The following is a 15555-nucleotide window of genomic DNA, read 5'->3' on the forward strand; positions in this document are numbered from 1 at the left end:
TACCATTTTTATCGGGAGACTTCGGGGAACGCTGGTTGGAACGAAATTTGTGGCTCCTCTCAGATTCTAGAACTTTCTGTCACCGAAATGAGACGAAAAGGTGTTTTTTTGGTAAAATTTTGAGGTTTGCAAAGGATTCTGGGTAACAGACCCTGGTCAGAGCCCCACAAGTCACCCCATCTTGGATTCCCCTAGGTGTCCAGTTTTAAAAAATGCGCTGGTTTGCTAGGTTTCCCCAGGTGCCGGCTGAGCTAGAGGCCAAAATCCACAGGTAGGCACTTTGTAAAAAACACCTCTTTTTTCTCTGAAAAAAATGTGATGTGTCCACGTTGTGTTTTGGGCCCTTTCCTTTCGTGGGCGCTAGGCCTACCCACACAAGTGAGGTACCATTTTTATCGGGAGACTTGGGGGAACGCTGAGTGGAACGAAATTTGTGGCTCCTCTCATATTCCAGAACTTTCTGTCGCTGAAATACGAGGAAAAAGTGTTTTTTTGGCCAAATTCTGAAGTTTGCAAAGGATTCTGGGTAACAGAACCTGGTCACAGCCCCACAAGTCAACCCATCTCGGATTCCCCTAGGTGTCTAGTTTTAAAAAATGCACTGGTTTGCTAGGTTTCCCAGGTGTCGGCTGAGCTAGAGGCCAAAATCCACAGGTAGGTAGTTTTTAAAAAACACCTCTGTTTTCTGTGAAAAAATGTGACGTGTCCACGTTGTGTTCTGGGACATTTCCATTTGTGGGCGCTAGGCCTACCCACACAAGTGAGGTACCATTTTTTTCGGGAGACTTGGGGGAACGCTGGGTGGAAGGAAATTTGTGGCACCTCTCAGATTCCAGAACTTTCTGTCACCGAAATGAAAGGAAAAAGTGTTTTTTTGGGCCAAATTTATAGGTTTGCAAAGGATTCTGGGTAACAGAACATGGTCAGAGCCCCACAAGTCACCCCATCTTGGATTCCCCTAGGTGTCTAGTTTTCAAAAATGCGCCGGTTTGCTAAGTTTCTCCAGGTGCCGGCTGAGCTAGAGGCCAAAATCCACAGGTAGGCACTTTGTAAAAAACACCTCTGTTTTCTGTGAAAATATGTGTTGTGTCCACGTTGTGTTTTGGGCCATTTCCTTTCGTGGGCACTAGGCCTACCCACACAAGCGAGGTACCATTTTTTCGGGAGACTTGGGGGAACACAGGGTGGAACAAAATTTGTGGCTCCTCTCAGATTCCAGAACTTTCTGTCACCGAAATGAGAGGAAAAAGTGTTTTTTTGGTCAAATTTGGAGGTTTGCAAAGGATTCTGGGTAACAGAACCTGGTCAGAGCCCCACAAGTCACCCCATCTTGGGTTCCCCTAGGTATCTAGTTTTCAAAAATGTGCTGGTTTGCTAGGTTTCCCCAGTTGCCGGCTGAGCTAGAGGCCAAAATCCACAGGTAGGCACTTTGTAAAAAACACCTCTGTTTTCTGTGAAAAAATGTGACGTGTCCACGTTGTGTTTTGGGCCATTTCCTTTTGTGGGCGCAAGGCTTACCCACACAAGTGAGGTACCATTTTTATCGGGCGACTTGGGGGAACACAGTATAGCAAAACATGTGTTATTGCCCCTTGTCTTCCTCTACATTTTTATCTTCCAAATGTAAGGCAGTGTGTAAAAAAGACGTCTATTTGAGAAATGCCCTGTAATTCACATGCTAGTATGGGCACCCCGGAATTCAGAGATGTGCAAATAACCACTACTTCTCAACACCTTATCTTGTGGCCATTTTGGAAATGCAAAGGTTTCCTTGATACCTATTTTTCACTTTTTATATTTCAGCTGTATACCCTGTATAGAATAAAAACCCATTGCAAGGTGCAGCTCATTTATTGGCTCTGGGTACCTAGAGTTCTTGATGAACCTACAAGCCCTACATATCCCCGCAACAAGAAGAGTCCAGCTGACATAACGGTATATTGCTTTAAAAAATCTGACATTGCAGGGAAAAGTTACAGAGTAAAACGTGGTGAAAAATGGCTGTTTTTTATTACCTCAATTTCAATATTTTTTTATTTAAGCTGTTATTTTCTGTAGGAAACTCTTGTAGGATGTACACAAATGACCCCTTAATGAATTCAGAATTCTGTCTACTTTTCAGAAATGTTTAGCTTTTTGGGATCCAGCCTTGGTTTCTCACCCATTTCGGTCACTAACTGGAAGGAGGCTGAAAGCACAAAAAATAGTAAAAATGGGGTATGTCCCAGTAAAATGTCAAAATGTTATTGAAAAGTTGGGTTTTCCAATTCAAGTCTTCCTGTTCCTGAAAGCTGGGAAGATGGTGATCTTGCCACCGCAAACCCTCAGTTGATGCCATTTTCAGGGAAAAAAAACACAAGCTGCCTTCTGCAGCCCTTTTTTCAATAAAAAAAAACAAAAAACTGTATTTTGGCTAATTTCTTGGTCTCCTTCAGGGGAACCCACAAAGTCTGGGTACCTCTAGAATGTTGGAAAAAAGGATGCAAATTTGGCGTGGGTAGCTTATGTGAACAAAAAGTTATGAGGGCCTAAGCGCGAACCGCCCCAAATAGCCAAAAAAAGTCTCAGCACAGGAGGGGGAAAAGGCCTGGCAGCGAAGGGGCTATGGGACTTGTTTATAAGGAGCTTATGCCACCAAAGTGTCATTTTATTTTTATGCAGTGGCGCACATTCTTAGCTCCTTATTTATATATAGATTATAGAGGCCTCTAGCATCACTTTTCCCTCCTATGTGACTATTTTTCCTAATGCCTGATCCAGCTGCATCAGAAAATGACAATGATGTGCAGGGTAGGCATTCCCTCTTAAAAACCATGCTGAACTGAAGCTGCAGTATTTATAAGGAATTGGAAAGATGACACTCTCTTGGCAAAAGTCGAGCAGAGTCTCCAATGCGTCAAAAAATTAACACCTCGTCAGACTAGGTGTAAAAATGACGCATTGGCACTGGTATATAAGGACAACATACCCAAGTCATTCAGACAAGCAATAGGACACCATGGACCTACTTCTACTGCAGCTTAAAGCCCCAAGATGACCACCATCCCCACCCTACCCCACCATCACCTTGACCATCACCACCTATGCCACCGAGGCAGCGCGGGAGAAGGCAGCTCATATATAGACAGTGTATGTCAATAACTGGACTCAAGGAGGGAGAGATAATTACTGTCTGAGGAGGGAGTCCATTACTGTCTGAGGAGGGAGTCTTAGTATGGATACTACACCCGAGTGTGCCAAGACTATAGGCAACAGTGGTCATGGTTACCAACATCCCTCCACAGACAAAACTTATGGCTGTACTTCACATGCTGGTCTTGTGGTCCTTCCAGACAATAGCAGCCTAAGTGGCCAGAATCTCACAGGCCATCAATCTCCTCATTCCTCCCCTCTGTCCAGGATGGCATCATGCATCAGATACCCAACTACATCCTCTTCCCCAACACCCAGCAACTGCAGCAGGAGATAAAAGAATTATTTCATGCCATCACTGGTTTCCCCCAAGTGCTGGGTGCCATGGACTGCATGCATGTGCAATTGCTTCCTCCTGCTGCAACTGCCCATCTCTACCGCAAAGGTAAACAAGCCATTGTCGGCCATCATGGGTTATTTACAAATGTGGTGACAAAATACACCAGCAGTGTACATGATGCATGCATATTCTGGCACTCAATCATGAATGAGTGATTCCAGGATGGACAATATGGAAGTGGCCTACATGTAGGTAAGTAAAACTGAAGTACCTAACAGACCCACTAACAATTAGAAATTAGTGCTGTAATACACCTCTCAGTGCCTGCCAATGCAGATAGGGATTACAGTATGAGAACTATTCCATATACAAGCACCATGCATCATGTTACATATACAATGCAAATTTGCCAGCCAGATTGGCAGATGTTGCATAGTATAAAGGCACAGAGCAATACATAGCAGGCAGGAATGATGGCTATCTTCAGTGTGTGGAAAGGAGGTGTTCCCTGTCCATTGTGGAAGTGCCCCCATGTGACTCCCACGGTCCATCGGGCATGTCATGGATTCCACACCAGGAGCTAGGTGGAAGGTGACAAACCACGGCTCATGGGCAGGTGATGTGTAACTATCCAAATTAATATTAATCATCAAAATCACTCCCGTGCACTATGTGTGCTGTGTAATGTAGCATTCATCCATCACTCACCATGCTTCTGAGACAGCCACCTTGGCCGGAAGGTACTCAACAAAACACAAATACAATGAAGACCCCTACAACCCATCATGCAAGTGTCAATATGTACCTGTCAGGCAACGTGTGTGCACGTCTATATAAAAGGAATTTTAAAGTGCAGGATGCCCCAAATAGTGTGTACTAATTAACCTTTACAGAGACATCATGCAGTGGAGGCATTTGTGTAGCTGGACTGCAGAGGACCACTCCCAAATCTTCAAGATCCATGTCATGTGTGCAGATTTTGGGTATAATGCCGACACACGTGTACACAATGTTCCCCAACTGTGACATGCACTCATGGATCTGGCAATAGCAGATGTGACACCATGTAACACTCATACGCCAGTGCAAATGTAATGTAGGTCACCACAGACATATTTGGATGACCATGGACCCATGCATGTGTCTGTGTAAGCCATGTCTAGTATGTTACCACCTACCTAGGGAGGACCTCCAAGAAAATAATCTCAGCCACATTCTGCCCCTTCACATATTTACTGTGAACACATAACACTGAGGGGACTAACCCATTTAGTCCCCCAACTGGAGAGGTTATAGAACTCTTCTGAAAGACAATGGACTTCTGCCCACCACTAGGAATGCATAAGTGAGTTCTCTCTTGAATCCAGGAAAGGTGCCCACTGAAGTTAGTTCTCATGGATGGCTGTCAATTCAAAACACAGAGTACAACCTACTGAGTAAAATACTATCCTGTTGACTACTCCCTCTGCTGCCACAACTGATCCATCCTGATTAGAACAGATTAATTCCATGATGCAGCACCTCCTTGAATATCTGTTGGCTTCTTAGTGTAATGGAGGTAGTTTGGGATCATTGTCCGCTTGCGTCTGAATGTTTACCAGGCCTTTGATACTCTTTTGTTTGCAGTTTTATATAGCGTAAACGTGACCCAAAGGGATTGGAGCACTTTACAAGGACACATTCATTTTTTGAAGGCACAGGGAGATTAAGTGATTTGCCCAGAATCACAGGATGTTCAGTCAATGCCCAGACTTGAACCTGGTTCCCCAGCTTCAAAGTCAGCAGCTCTGGCAATTGTACCACATCCTCTTCCCTAGGGTAAGGAACGTCATGTTAGCAGCATTAGCCCATTATAGAATTCCTCCAACCTTCATTAAATGAGTTAGCCTGTTATACTTATCACCCACGGCCAGGGCTTGGACAGGTCACCACATTTTCAGGGCAAGGGTCACATGGAACATGACAAAGCTGTCCCTTACCCCCACTCTTATTCATACTAGCAAAAGAATCCCTAGCGCAGTACATGCAACAAGACTCTCAAGAGTGGGGGATTCCCATGCATTGTGTGCATTATCCAATCTCATTATACACCTATGACATGGTACTTCTTAGACCTGATAGCCTTAGGGGGGTCACCCCTAACTGTTGCCAGCCTCCATCCACTTTTTGACACTGTTTTTGCTGGTTTTAGGACTCTCCGCAGTTTACCATTGCTATCCAGCGCTAAAGTGCATATGCTGTCTCCCTTAAAACATAGGCTCGTACCCAATTGGCTTATTTAACCTAGTAAAGTGCACTACATGAGCCCAGGACCTGTAGATCAAATGCTACTAGTGGGCCTGCCGCACTGATTGTGCCACCCACATAAGTAGCCCCTTAACCATGTCTCAGGCCTGCCATTTCCAGGTCTGTGTGCAATTCGACTTGCCATTTAAATGAACTGGGCAAGCCTTAAACTCCCCTTTTTCTACATGTAAGCCACCCCTAAGGTAGGGCCTAGGTAACCCATAGGGCAGGGTGCTATGTAGATAAAAGTCAGGACATATGCCTGTGCAGTTTATATGCCCTGGTAATGTAAAACTCCTAAATTAGTTTTTCACTGCTCTGAGGCCTGCTCCTTTCAAAGGCTAACATTAGAGCTACCCTCGAATGCCGTTTGAGTGGTAGATTCTGATCTGAAAGGAGTAACAGTGCCATATTTAGTATGGCCAGAATGATAATACATAATCCTGCTGACTGGTGAAGTTGGATTTAATATTACTATTTTAGAAATGTCATTTAGAAAGTGACCATTTCTCTGCACTAAAATCCTTCTGTGTCTAACAATCCACATCTGGCTAGGTTAGTTGACAGCTCCCTTGTGCATTTCACTCCGATAACCCCAAACCCAGGATGCTCAGTCACACCTGCACACATCTGCATAACAAATGGGTCTTCCTGAGCTGGGAGGGTGGTGGGTCTGACACTCACATTTCAAAGGATAGTGGCCTGCCCTCACACAATGGACGGCCAAGCCCACTACTGGGACTCTGGCAGACAGGATTGTACTAAAAGGGGACCTTGTGCACTTCTAAGCCACTCTTTGAAGTCTCCCTCACTTCAAAGGCACACTTGGGTATATAAACTGTGTCTCTGACCCTACCAACTGAAACACTTCTTGACAAGATACCAACTAGGAAAGGAACTCTGAACCAGAACCTGCAACCTGCTAAGAGAAGCTGCCTGGCTGCCCAAATGATAACCTGACTGCTTTGCTGTAAATGACTGCTTCTTTGCTGTTGCCCTGCTGCCTTGCTGCCCTCTGACTCTGCTGAAAAGTGTTCTCCAAGGACCTGGATTGAGCTTGCCTCCTGTTTCCTGAAGTCTTAGGGCCAAAAAGACTTCAACTCTGTAAAGAACTCCTTGTGCAGCGAAAAATTGATGCAGAGCCTGCTGTGCGGTGAGAAAATCACTGTATCGCCGAACCAGAACGACACAGCCCGGCTCCCTGAGTGGAGATCGATGCATCGCCAGCGTTGTGACTGGAACTTCGATGCACGCCCCACGGAATTGGCGCATTGCCGAGCTAGAACGATGTAGGCTGACTTTCTGTAAGAAGAATTGATGCAGCACCTGCAATTCGGCAGAAACTTCCCCGCATTACCCACCGCATCGACGCAGCTCCTGTGACTGGATTTCTCTGTATCGTCCCTGGGGCGTCCAAGTATCCCGCAACCCGAAAAGGAAACAAGCCGGCACGCCAGAAATCGACACAAAGCCCTTGCTCCGTGGAAAAGCATCAACGCATCGTCTGTGTGCACCCGGAGAAACTGACACCCGCCTCCCCATTGTCCACTCATCTCCTCCTCTGCGGTCCATTGTGGATAATTTAGATGCAAACCAGGTACTTTTTGCTTGCAAGAGACACTTACTGCTTTTTAAGATCTAAAGACTCTATCATTACAAAAGTGATATTTCAACGTGTATTTATCAAATCTTGATTGTTTTGACCTTAATCTACTCAGATAAATATTCTATATTTTTCTAAACCTGTGTAGTGTATTTTTGTGGTGTTTATACTGTGTTATTGCATGATTATTGCACAAATACTTTACTGATTGCCTTCTAAGTTAAGTCTGACTGCTCAGTGCCAAGCTACCAGAGGGTGGGCACAGGATAATTTGGATTGTGTGTGATTTACCCTGACTAGAGAGAGGGTACTTGCTTGGACAGGGCGTAACCTGACTGCCAACCAAAGATCCCATTTCTAACAGTACTGTACTTAAAAACCTTCAAGTAGATCTGGGAGACAATATAAGGGCACTACCCACCTTATGATGACTTTCCAGTCTTTCAATAAATGTGGATAAATCATGCGCGTTTCCTTTCACATCAGTAACAGTTGTCCCTACCCTGTGGTTTGGAGACACAGCTGTGCAGGCCACTCCACATACCTTTCTCTATCTAGGTGTCAATATTTACAGTGAAACCGATGATATTCTCAAAAACAATGGTTTATGAATTATACATTTCATTAAAGAGCAAATTGACTTCTGGGTTATGTTTCCCTTGTCTGTATCCAGCTGTCTCTCCCTAGCAAAAAGGGTAATGTTACTGTGGCTCTTATATTATTTTGATGATCTCCTGGTGGTGTTCTCCGCATGGGTATTGAGGCTACTGAACACTATGTTGATGGGACTTACCTGGGACCAAGATTAGTTTTGTAAAGAAAATTGCAGCTTCCCACAGATGCTGGAGGCATGGGGCCTCTGGACTTCAAAGCTTATTGTCTGGCGGGACATCTGCAGTGGCTAGCCTATTGGTTGTCTGGACTCAATCTGATAGAGATAGGATTTACTACAGCACAAGCAAGACTCAACTCCACAAAATAGTTTTCCCTGGTGTAACACCACCACCAGCTACGTTGCAACTTTTGCGAGTCGCCCTTATTTTCTGGAGACTAGCATTGATATATACTGCTCCTGTTCTGATGTGTGCTCTGAACATCCCACTTCTTGGTCTTCCCACTCCTTCAGGTACCCTAACATCATGACGGTTGAGTTCCTAGGAACAGAATGGGGAACTGACGATCTGCTTACTGTTCAGAGATGGAATGCTTATGTCCACACTGATTTTATTCAAGCCCACGGCCTTCCAGAGATCTTGTTTCTTACCCATGCTTTTATACTTCATTATGTCAGTCAACATTGGCCCCCGGAAGTCACTGAATCACCCACACACAAATTATTTCAAGCATTACACACATTGAGACATGGTAGACACCTTGTACATTGGCTTTACTGCGGATCCATTGGCCCACACACTGGAATACTCCAGAAAAGTATCTTGCATCACGAGGTCTAAGCTCATACAATTCACAATTTTACATGGGGCATATTTAACACCCAAAATGCTTAGTGTCACCTTTCCCACCACCTCCTCAATGCTGTGCTATGGTCCTGCCCTTCAACATAGTCATACTGGACGTGCATAGCCACAATGATGACGACCATCCCTAGTTTTGACCAGTGGAATATGCCTGTGCAATGCCGCCTGCACCTGCATCCTAGAACCAGGGGCTCTCTGACTACAGTAAGATATGCTAATCTGGCCTTATCATTGGCTAATTGAGTCATGACACAATACTAGAAGTCCCCTAGGGCCATCAAGGTCACAGATTGACGAGCTGAAGTAGAACGCTGAGGACAGGCTGGAAGTAAGGCTATCCGTAGAGAGGAATATAGGGGATTGTACAAAAAGGCCATGTTGCTTGAATGGGAAGTCATACTGGAAAGATTTAAGGTATTAGGAACTTGGTCTGATGAAGGAGATTCAGCGTACACCTGGAATGCCTAGGAATATTAGAGATCCACCTGAAAACTCCCATCTCCCGATGCGACCCCCACACTCAACAAACACTCAATACACCCGCTCCTTTTAACAATAACACTACCTACCGTTCACCAGATGATGCATACAGTTCAATGGGGGGAGGGCTGGGAAGGACTTGGTTTTATGCACACAATATTTAGAAGTTGCTTTGATGTGCTACAGTGTGTTGTGTCTAATATATCTGCATTTACTGTGATAATATGCTGATATAATCATACAGCTGGAGGTACAACTCATCAATACTTGATTGCATTGTTGTAAAAAAAATATATATCTAGTGGACTAGAGCGGCAGTAAGTAGCAACCACCAAATTCTTCTGCATTAACAGGAAAGTCAGGATGTAGAAATGTATGCTGTATCTACTCCTGCACTGCATTTCACATCACATAGATTGATTGAGGATTCCCCTGTAAACATCAATGTTAGAAATGGGTTCTTTGGTTGGAAGTCAGGTTACCCCCTGTCCAAGTAAGGACCCTCACTCTAGTCAGGGTAAAGGAGAATCAACCTCAGTTAACCTCCACTTACCTCCTTGGTAGCTTGGCATGAGCAGGCAGGCAGGCTTAACTTCATAAGCAATGTGTAAAGTATTTGTACCAACACACAATGCAATACAGTGAAAACACTACAAAATGGACACCACACCAGTGTAGAATAAAAGGTAATATTTATCTAAATAAAAGAAGACCAAAACAACAAAAATCCAATATACATAAGTCAAGGTATGAATTGTCAAAAGAATAAGAGTCTTAGATGGTTATTATGGCCCCAGGGGTCGGAGATAATGTGGCGGTAGTACAGCCAACAGGCTGGTGGTACTTACCACCACATTATGACATTGGCTGGTTGGCTGAAGCCAACCTGTCAATGAACCACTCCAACCACCACGGCGGTAGTAGCCGCCAGGCTGGAGATGGTTATCTCCAGCCCGGCCACCGCTATAGTGCCGCCAGCGGTATCATGACCCTGTCTACTGCCATGGTTTCCGTGGCGTTCGTAACGCCACGAAACCCATGGCAGTAGGTCCTATCAGTGACAGGGAATTCCTTCCCTGGCACTGATAGGAGGCCTCTCCCCCCAACACTCGCCAAACACCCTCCAATCCCCTTCATCTACGCTCCCCCATATACACACACACACTCATTCACATAGACATACACGCATACATACACGCCTTTGTTCATTCATTCACGCACACATCCGCACACACATCCACACCTACATGCACACACGTGTTCTCATTTCCATTCATCCACACACTCACATACATGCATACACACATGCAAACAACACTAAACGCACACTCACATTCACGCACATACTCACACATACATGGACACACCACACACACACACACCACCCCTCGCCCACCGACTTACCTATATCCAGGGGGTCTTTCGGCAGGGGATGGGACATGGCCCTCCTACCACCAGCAGCACCCGCCAGCAGAACACCGCCTGGCTGTATCATTTTTCATAATACAGCTGGTGGCGGTCTACTGGCATGGCACTGCTGGTGATAGCAGTCCCACCTTATCACCATCCGCCAGTATGGCCACAGACAGAAATCTAGGAATGGTCATAATTGGGCGAATGGATGGTAGCCGTGGCGACGGTCTTTTGGCGGCCATAGCGGTAGGCGGCATTTACCGCCAATGTTAAAATGAGGGCCTTATTCCTTACAAAACAGTGAGAATGCTGTTGTTACACAAAGTACCTGGTTAGCATTAAAAATAAAGTTCCACGGGCGAGCATGTGTCAGAAAAGGGAAGCGATGCGTCGATTCCTTACTCGCCAGAGAGGCCATGTGTTGTTTCCTTCTCTGGTCAGCTGGGAAATGTGTTATTTTTCTCCCTCGCAAGAGAGCGATGTGTCAATTTCAAGATAGAGCACCTCGGATCTGCACAGAGTCGGGTTGAATTTGACTCCCAGGGACGATGCGTGGAAAATCCGGTTGTACGGTGTCAGAAAACCACGCTGGGTGGGGTTTGCGTCATTATCAGCCTCCATAAGCGGGTGTTGTGTATCGTTTCTCCAGCCACAATGCTTCGATCTCCCAGCCGTGCTACAGGTGAAGCATCAATTTCAGCCACGAAGCCGGAGGTGCATCATTTATCATCCGCATTGCAGTCGGTATGTCTAAAATTTCCCTGCACGACGTTCTGTGCGTGGATTTTCAGTTCTTGTCTGCCAACATCACCTTTCAAGGGCCCAGGGACTGGACAGGGCACCACTTGGCAGGGCAGGAGTCTCAGCAAAGAGTCCAGGTGCTGGCAGAGTAAGCTGTTGATGACCCTGAGACTTTAACAACAGGAAACAAGCTCAATTCAAGCCCTTGGAGATTCTTCTCAAGCAGGAATACACAACACAGTTGTAAGGAAATGCCTCCTTGGCATGGTTACCCCCTGAATTTTTGCCTTTGCTGATGCCAAGTTATGATTTGAAAGTGTGCTGGGACCCTGCTAACCAGGCCCCAGCACCAGTGTTCTTTCCCTAAACTGTAACTTTGTCTCCACAATTGGCACAACCCTGGCACTCTGGTAAGTCCCTTGCAACTGGCACCCCTGGTACCAAGGGCCTTGATGCCAGGGAAGGTCTCTAAGGGCTGCAGCATGTCTTATGCCACCTGTCGGGACCCCTCACTCAGCACATACACACTGCTTGCCAGCTTGTGTGCGCTGGTGGGGAGAAAATGACTAAGTCTACATGGCACTCCCCTCAGAGTGCCATGCGAACCTCACACTGCCTGTGGCATAGGTAACTCACCCCTCTAGCAGGCCTTACAGCCCTATGGCAGGGTGCACTATACCACAGGTGAGGGCATATGTGCATGAGCACCATGCCCTTACAGTGTCTAAGCAAAACCTTAGGCATTGTAAGTGCAAGGTAGCCATAAGAGTATATGGTCTGGGAGTCTGTCAAACACAAACTCCACAGCACCATAATGGCTACACTGAAAACTGAGAAGTTTGGTATCAAACTTCTCAGCACAATAAATGCACACTGATGCCAGTGTGCACTTTATTGTAAAATATACACAGAGGGCATCTTAGAGATGCCCCCTGAAAACATACCCAACCACTGTGGGCTGACTAGTTTTTGCCAGCCTGCCACACACCAGACATGTTGCTAGACACCTGGGGAGAGTGCCTTTGTAACTCGGTGGCCAGGAACAATGCCTGTACTGGGTGGAGGTGCTTCTCACCTCCCCCTGCAGGAACTGTAACACCTGGTGGTGAGCCTCAAAGGCTCACCCCCTTTGTTACAGAGCCACAGGGCATCCCAGCTAGTGGAGATGCCCGCCCCTCCGGCCACTGCCCCCACTTTTGGCGGCAAGGCTGGAGGAGATAATGAGGAAAACAAGGATGAGTCACCCCCAGTCAGGACAGCCCCTAAGGTGTCCTGAGCTGAGGTGACTCTTACTTTTAGAAATCCTCCATCTTGTAGAAGGAGGATTCCCCCAATAGGATTAGAGATGTGCCCCCCTCCCCACAGGGAGGAGACACAAAGAGGGTGTAGCCGCCCTCAAGGACAGTAGCCATTGGCTACTGCCCTCCCAGACCTAAACACACCCCTAAATTCAGTATTTAGGGGCTCCCAGAACTGAGGAAGATAGATTCCTGCAACCTAAAGAAGAAGAAGGACTTCTGACCTAAAACCCTGCAGTGAAGACGGAGACAACAACTGCTTTGGCCCCAGCCCCACCGGCCTGTCTCCCTACTTCAAAGAAAACTGCAACAGCGACGCATCCAACAGGGTCCAGCGACCTCTAAAGACTCAGAGGACTACCCTGCATCTAAAGGACCAAGAAGCTCCCAATAACAGCGGCCCTGTTCAAGAAACTGCAACTTTCTGCAATAAAGATGCAACTTTTAAGACCCCACGTTTCCCGCCGGAAGCTTGAGACTTTTCACTCTGCATCTGATGCCCCGGCTCGACCTGCGGAAAACTAACACTACAGGGAGGACTCCCCAGTGACTGCGAGCCCGTGAGTAGCCAGAGTTGACCCCCCTGATCCCCCACAGCGACGCCTCCTGCAGAGGAAATCCAGAGGCTCCCCCTGACCGCAACTGCCTGTAACAAGGAACCCGATGCCTGGAACCAGCACTGCTCCCGCAGCCCCCAGGACCTGAAGAAACCGAACTCCAGTGCAGGAGCGGGCCCCAGGCGATCCTCTGCCTAGCCCATGTGGTGGCTACCCCAAGGAGCCCCCCCTGTGCCTGCCTGCATCATTGAAGAGACCCCCGGGTCTCCCCATGGATTCCTATCAGAAACCCAACGCCTGTTTGCACTCTGCACCCAGCCACCCCTGTGCCGCTGAGGGTGTACTTTCTGTGCCTGCTTGTGTCTCCCCCTGGTGCCCTACAAAACGACCCTGGTCTGCCCACCGAAGACGCGGGTACTTACCTGCTGGCAGACTGGAACCGGGGAACCCCTATTTCCATTGAAGCCTATGTGTTTTGGGCACCTCTTTGACCTCTGTACTCGACTGGCCCTGAGCTGCTGGTGTGGTAACTTTGGGGTTGCCTTGAACCCCCAATGGTGGGCTAACATGGACCCAACTTTGAGCTCTGTAAGTGTTTTACTTACCTGTGAACTTAACAAATACTTACCTCCCCCAGGAACTGTTGATTTTTGCACTGTGTCCACTTTTAAAATAGCTTATTGACATTTTTGTCAAAACTGTACATTTTATTGTGATTTTTCAAAGTTCTTAGAATACCTGAGTGAAATACCTTTCATTTGAAGTATTATTTGTAAATCTTGAACCTGTGGTTCCTAAAATAAACTAAGAAAATATATTTTTCTATATAAAAACCTATTGGCCTGGAGTAAGTCTTTGAGTATGTGTTCCTCATTTATTGCCTGTGTGTGTACAACAAATGCTTAACACTACCCTCTGATAAGCCTACTGCTCGACCACACTACCACAAAATAGAGCATTAGAATGATCTCTTTTTGCCACTATCTTACCTCTAAGGGGAACCCTTGGACTCTGTGCACACAATTTCTTACTTTGAAATAGTATATACAGAGCCAACTTCCTACATTGGTGGATCAGCGGTGGGGTACAAGACTTTGCATTTGCTGGACTACTCAGCCAATACCTGATCACACGACTAAATTCCAAAAATTGTCATTAGAAACTGATTTTTGAAATTTTAGCTATTTTTCTAAAATTTTAAAAGTCCTGCTAGGGCCTTGTGTTAGTCCCTGTTAGCATTTCTTTTAGAGTGTAAAAGTTTTGTAAAAGTTTGGATCAAGTTCTAGAGATATTTTTAGATTCTTAAAAAGTATCCCAACTTCCAGAGAAATAATGTCTACTGCAGAAGAGATGGTGGTAGAGCTCAACCTCACCCCTTACCTGCATCTTAGGATGTCAGAGTTAAGGACTCTCTGCAAAATCAAAAAGATAAAAACTGGATCAAACCCTACCAAAGTACAGCTCCAGGAGCTCTTGGCAGAGTTTGCTAGAGACAACCCCTCTGAAGACAATCTTACAGAGGGGGAAGCTAGTGATGTGGAGGATAATTTCCCACCCCCACTCCTAGTTAGGAGACCAGGGTTCCTCCAACCCTGACTCCACAAGTGATAGTCAGAGATGCTGCTTCTCCCACAGGGGAGTCCAACAGCTCTGGAAGCATTGAGGGCAGCCTCAATGAAGATAACCTCCTGTTAGCCAGGATGGCCAAAAGATTGGCTTTGGAGAGACAGCTCTTAGCCATAGAAAGGGAAAGCCAAGAGATGGGTTTAGCTCCCATCAATGGTGGCAGCAACTTAAATAGGGTCAGAGAGAATACTGACATGATAAAAATCCCCAAATGGATTGTAACAACATATGAAGATGGTGATGATATCACCAAATGGTTCACAGCTTTTGAGACGGCTTGTGAAACCAGAAAAGTAAACAAATCTCACTGGGGTGCTCTCCTTTGGGAAATCTTCACTGGAAAGTGTGGGGATAGACTCCTCACACTCTCTGCAAAAGATGCAGAATCCTATGACCTCATGAAGGCTACCCTGATTGAGGGCTTTGGATTCTCAACTAAGGAGTACAGGATTAGGTTCAGGGGGGCTAAAAAACCTTCAGCCAGACCTGGGTTGATTTTGTTGACTTCTCAGTCAAAACACTGGCTGGTTGGATTAATGGCAGTGGTGTAAATGATTATGATGGGCTGCACAATCTGTTTATGAAAGAACACCTTTTAAGT

Source organism: Pleurodeles waltl, chromosome 3_1 (genome assembly GCF_031143425.1).
Source record: "Pleurodeles waltl isolate 20211129_DDA chromosome 3_1, aPleWal1.hap1.20221129, whole genome shotgun sequence".
In the NCBI taxonomy this organism is placed as follows: Eukaryota; Metazoa; Chordata; class Amphibia; order Caudata; family Salamandridae; genus Pleurodeles; species Pleurodeles waltl.